Below are 6,808 nucleotides of genomic sequence, written 5' to 3'. Positions count from 1 at the left end.
ACTGACAGTCTAAAGCATCTTTTAAAATCGTGGCTCCTGGTGGGCTGACATTTTTAAGAAAAACTGCATTTTTACAACGCTGGTCGGCCGACCAGCGTTTGAGAAAACTGGCTTTTTTTTCAAAACTGTTCTTAATTTTTCACATTTAGTTATTCTGACTTTTCTTTGCAATTGATCACACACCTGTGAAGGGGTACAAGCCTGCTAGACTGATTCTCTGACCTTACAAGTCCCCAAAGTGTATTAATTGCTTCGTTTCATCTGAAGTTTGGTCAGGGAGCCAGACTACAAGAACATGATAGGTTTTCTTGGTTTTTTCAGCATCTACAAGCCCAAAACATGAAACAAGTCAGTTTAACAATATTTTATATAACATACTAATCCTCCAAATCCATTTATTTCTGAAAATTGCAGCAAAAGCAAATGTTGTACATTCCCTTTAAACAAAGTAATGAGGTCAGCCGTTTTGCAATATAATTTCTATTTACTATCAAGAAACAACCCCTCCCCCTTAAAGTGGTGATTTGACCAGTGACATTTTTCCAAGCCACATCCGTCTAGTTGTATTCGCATCGTGTTGTATCGCTGTGATATGCATGATAAAAAAAATCAGAAAATAAATTCAAATGACGAAGAACATCCTTTTAGACACCCGCAATGTAAATTGTTTCAAAGACATAGTATTCTTACCTTTAACGGGCAGTGTGTCTGCGTTGAACTTAGGAACCCTTGCCTATCGAATGAATCCGTTGCAGGTTTCAGACGGTCTCGGTCCTGGCGGCTTAAATTTTTCCTGAGCTCCTGAAAGGAATTTTCTCCCGATGACATAGGCTCGCAGCTAGTCTGTGGTTATTGTTGGAATGCTTTGCAATGTACGCAACTGGTGCAGACCGGATTTGAATTTTAGGGCGTAAAAACCGGACTTTGGTCGTCTCGTTACCATAACAACCAGCGTTTGCACGTAGAGCTGTAGGCGGGACTGTTGACTCAATTTCACGCAATCGTCCTCGCAGAGTAAAAGTAGCTGAGACACTAGTCCTGGTGAAAAACGGTACATGTTAATGGAGTACTAGGATATTTCTACCCAGTAACTCACATTGTTTGTCGTTCGTTTTCATGTTGTTGTCATTACATTTCGTTTCTGGTTATTTAAAGTGTGTTCGATTAAAAAATGCACCCAATCTTTCGACTTATTTGAAGAATTGTGGGCATTAAAACAATGATAATTTAAACATAATATAGGTTTTCCCTGCGAATTTCCAAATTTTTCTAATCGGTTTCATTGTCTGCCATTCAATTTCGCGTGAGTTTTGCACATGTGGTCCAATTGCGGTTTCTTTTTCATTTGGGGTTCATTTAATTTCATTTTTAGGCAGCCAATAATTTGCTGTAAATGTTCGTTTTCGTTTTCAAACAGCCTATTTCGTTTTGGTGCATTCAAGACTTAACTTGTAGCAGTCTTAAATTAACTCTTTGCAACCTTTTGACGGTTGACGCATTCAAATTAGCGAACATCTGTGGCTTATAACGTAAAACTATGCGGTTCGTTTCTTATTCGTTTATGGGCAATCGCTTTCATCGTTTGGCATTTAAATTAGTTAGATTTTTTAATTGTTTTTTTTTTTCCTATTTTTCTCCGAGGTTCATTCCCCCCCCCCCCAAAAAAAAAATCTTGATGACTGTAAAATTTACAATGTTACAAATCAACTGATGTGAGGGAAACAAGATGCAACGAAATAATGAATTGAAAGGGGCTAAGATAATTTCGTTTTCACTGTTGATCTTTTCTACTTGTTTAAACGTTTGATCAAGGGGCTTTTTTACGTTGACGATTTCTTGACGTGTAATACATCGGGGACAAGTATGTTTGACAATGGTTGTACCGTCGGGAACACTTCTTTTGCGTTATTTCTTAAATGTTTTCTTGCGTATGTCTGACCGAACACTTACCATATTCACAGGGCCCATGCAAAGATTTCAATGCAAACCTTAAAAATACATCTTTTTATCACATTTAACCTTATTTGCAAGTTTTATTTTCCATTTTGATGGGTGTTTTGGTGCATTCTCCGTTTTTATGCTAATGCAAAGTTTCATATTCATTAGAAAACACGGCTATTTCAGCACAAAAAGTGCTAGAATTTTGGATATTTTGCTGTCATAAATTTCTTTAATTTGGTGATTATATGATGTGTCAGTACATGGCAGTAAGCCAATTACCAACCCTTTCCCACAAATGTTTTCAATTAGCAAATTTTGGATTAATAATTTGAAAGAAAAACCCTAAACTGAACAGTGTCTTCCTGAAATGACATCACAGTAACAGCATTATTTCGGAAAAACACAGAAACTTTTGAATGTTTAAAGAAGTGGACATTTGCAATAAGATTAACCCCAAAAGTGTTGTCAAATGTGTAGTTTTCTTACATTTCACAGAGTTGCGCAAAAAGAATTCATGAGAAAAATTCCTTGCACAACACCTTTAATTAAGAAAGAAAGTCAATCTACGGTTTGAAGTCATCAAATATGATTTACGCTAACGAATACGGACACGTGTGATATGAAGTCTTTAAAGATGTTTCACAAAATGTAAAACACGTTTGCCCATTAATGAAAACGAATGCCCGATCAACCCCTTACTAATGGTTTAGACGAAATTGAATGAACAACGCGATACTTTTAATATCAATGCATCTTTGATAGGGACGAGTGAAGCTAAAAGGCGATAGAATGCTCGGATAGTGAAATTAAATGATTCTTTGTGATTGTGGAATGCCGATCTGCACAATCTTTCAATTTCAATCTAAATCGAATGAGCCAGGCGTTAAATTGAATGAAAAATTGGTGTAATTGGCCGGGAAAACCTATATTACCTTATTATGTATAAATAAAAGTTGTTAGCTGTATAAGGTATGCATTTTTATTGTTGTGTTTCACAATTAACATTAGAGTCAGGAATTGACATTTCACAATTTGACATGGACACTAAGCATTACGGTCAAACGCCTTCTTAATGTTGCTCTTTGATAGACATTTACCTTATTTCTGTTGTTTTATTCATATAAAGTCATTGTAAGGTGCATTCTTCACGAAGTATACTTGATGAACAACTTATCGATGAACAACACATGTCAATAAGCCATTGCATGTTCCTGAGCATAATGCAAAATGAAACGTACACATAGTATGAAAACATGCCATCAGACATGATGCTCCATTTTCGAAATGTTTCATACTTTAACTGTAATATACACCCAGTTCCTACAAAACCGCACGTGCTCCCAAGACTTTTACTCCTAAAAAGGCCGCTGGTTAAAAAAAGGGGAAATGCGTTAACAAAATGGGCGCGCACTCTTAACAAAATATTACGGGGGTATCAGCTGGTTGCAAAAAGGGGGCACATGTGTACGGGGAAAGGTACTCTTTCCAAAATATTGGGGGAGGTACATACCCCTTACCCCCCCCCCCCACCTCCGGCCCCCACTCACCCAACTGGCTGCGCCATATTATCTTACAGCATTTGCTATGAAGGCTACTTTAGCCCCACCCCCACCCCCTCCCTTTGCTACGCCTTTGAGAAGTCTAGACAAAAATAATATCAATCCGAACCCCCTCAAAAGTACAGGAAAAAAGGATGACAGGATATTACACACGATAACGTCATTGTTTATTCTCATAAAACAAACCAAACTATAGTGTCGATTAAATGATTCTGGGTATAATGGATGGTTTCTGAATTCTCCTCACATATTCCATGCAAAATAAGCAGTACTAATACAATCCTATAGAATGGAAAATAATTTACACAATGACTCAGTGAATATCTATACTCAATAATAAATAAAAGAGGGATGGGCAATCAACATAAAAACCGGACTTTGGTCGTCTCGTTACCATAACAACCAGCGATTGAACGCAGAGCTCTAGGCGGGACTGTTGACTCAATGGTGGTGCGATTTCACACAATCGTCAACGCAGAGTAAAAGTAGCTGAGACACTAGTCCTGGTGAAAAACGGTACATGTTAAAGGAGTACTAGGATATTTTTGCCCAGTAACTCACTGCTACGCGGTCTCTGTCAATACGTCCAATATGTCCGAAACCAAAGCTACCGGGGGCGGGCGGTAATAGTGCAATCCACTCCTAGCAGTATTGGCCGTGTCTTAATTATAGGTTTTCCCAGCCAGGGTTAGCAGATTTGGCTGCCAAATTGGTGACCAATGACTTATTTTCGCACGAATTTGAATGCACGTGGAGATCAACATTCAATTAGCAAAAAACACCAATCAATTTAACATTTGAAGCATGCGATTTTACATTTTAATCATGCAATTTTAACCATAGGGCATTCAAATTAAAGTTACACACACGATGATCCAAATTCGCCGAAGCTTCCCAGCTGTGTAAGTTTGGTCATTCAAATTCACCATTAAGCAGGCATTTGTGAAAAGTAAGCAAATGAATTCGAAATAGGTTGATGTCATTCCGTTGTTTGTTAGAATTTGGATGACTAGTATGGCTATAAAAACCTGTCTCCAAAAAGATTCTGCCAGTACTCTGATCACCGTGCACACTGTTAGCTTGAAACACTAGAAATATCAACATGGCAGCTCATGGGCGTTACATGAGAATTTCAAATGTAGATGCTTGGCACGGCAAGAGATCGATGGCTAACAGACCTGCAGGAGACAGTATCCTCATCATTCCGAAATAAAGACAGACAAAAAGGGACTCTAGGATGATTAAACATTTAAAAAGTTAAAGAGATATAAACAAATATATATATAACCAAGATCACAATTGAAAACAGGAGATCAAAAACCCAAAGATAAAGAAGCAAGATTTATGTGAACACGATAAAAAGAAGGGAAAACATCACCTAAGGGGGGTTGCCGGATCAATGAAAGGGATTTCCTCATACTTTCTTCGTAAAATGAGTATGTTTCGAAATACCAATGCAAAAATGCATGAAAAGATAATATCTTAATCCGTGATACATCATGAGGAGAAATCAAATGAAAAATTGGAACTGGTACTCAGCCCCGTATGTTTGTGCACAAATTGCCCTGTTTGTTTGTCATCCAGAACCAAGATGCATTGCGAATATAGGCGGTTTGAGTTGTGAAGTGCGCCATCTGTTGGCGAACCCGCATTATTCAAAATGAACTTCAGCTTTTATTAGGGGAGTAATAGGATCCTAACAGATACATTTAATGTGACCACCATATGGCTTTCATTCATTTTGTTGTAAGCATTTATCGTGAGGACGAAGTTGAGTTGCGGAAGGATGCGTGGCTTTTTCTTAGAATCAATTATCTGGTTCCTGCATTGTTTGCAAGGTGACCACGTCATTCTCAGGATCGGCATTGCCCCTACCACAACAGATCAAACGGTACATGCTGACGCGGAACTCTTGGATACGCCACCAATAGATGAACGGGTTAATGAAAGAGTTGAACATCAGTATGGTGGCAACACGACGAGACAAAATCAAGAGGTTTTGGGGCCCAACGGACATGCTCTTGCCCCTGAAGTAAACCATGAAGTTGACGATGCAGGATGGGCTCCAGCATACGAAGCACGTGACTAAGATGATGGTGAAAGTGATCATCAAGTGGCGAGTCTGGCGGAGGCGCGTACGGGCCACGGCGTCGTCGGCCCGGGCGCCTTCGGTGGATGCGAGCGGTGGGCGGTGGAGTGTACCGGGAAATTTTTCGGAACACGGCGCAGTAAAAGACAGCGGTGATGAGTAGGATGCCCAGCGCGATCCATGACTGCACCATCCAGGCCACCACCTGGGAGTATAGCAGGGTGGGAACAATGATGGCAGCAGAGATGATCCAAATCAACAGGCAAGCTGCCAGCATGCGACCACGTGTCACCATGGCGTCATAGCGAGCTGGGGGCGTGATGGTCAGAGCTAGAAAGCGATTCACGGCAATCGCTAGGATGCTCAGCTCCACGGCACACAGGAACGTGACGAACACCGGAAGCACCACGGCCTTGGGAAAGTTGACAGCATTCAGAAGCATGGAAGCCGGAGCCACAATGTCGCCCAGAACGAGGTTGAAGGCGAAGCCGTAGTACTTGATGCGGAGCTGCTTGGTAGCTGCGAATAGCACCACGGCAAGGACGTTACTGACTATGGCTGCGCCGCTGACCACCACCAGTGCAATTTTGAGAGCTTGCGAAGTGTCAACCATGTTGGGGTCTAGTAATCTATGGGCATACGCACCAAAAAAAATAGAAACAGCTGATCAATATGAGTCATAGAATACGTTTATTTGAACAAATTACTTATTTGTACATGATACTTATTTGTACATGATTGCTTTTTTATTCAGAGCCAACGTTAATACCAGAATGTGAATTTCAACAACAGGTGTCCGAAACGGCAAATCTTTGGTTGGTTGTATAATTCAGAGGATAATGGCACATAGGAACATCGGTAGCCTAAATGTTTTTAATAATTTAGTTGGTTGTATCATACAGAGGATAATGGTATACAATTCAAGGAGCATTACTGCCTAAAATCCCCGAACATTTTATTTTTGGATTGCTTAATTATTCTTTTTCAAAGGTCTGGTTGAAAGGAAGCTAATCTGTAACCTTTCCCGAGAAAAGACAAAACAAAACCGATTGTTCACTTCGGACGCGGCTGACATTTTGCGGCATACGCATTCGTATTTCCAGCTGTCGTCACCGTTTTGACGTAGTCCGTCCAAAACCGAGCTTGTCTGAAATCTGAGATTTTTGAATATTCTAACTTCTTATGATGTCCTCTACATCATTACCAAATTTCGAGACAC

This window comes from Patiria miniata, unplaced genomic scaffold, assembly GCF_015706575.1.
Source record: "Patiria miniata isolate m_02_andy unplaced genomic scaffold, ASM1570657v1 HiC_scaffold_19, whole genome shotgun sequence".
Classification (NCBI taxonomy): domain Eukaryota; kingdom Metazoa; phylum Echinodermata; class Asteroidea; order Valvatida; family Asterinidae; genus Patiria; species Patiria miniata.
This window is presented reverse-complemented; position numbering follows the sequence as displayed.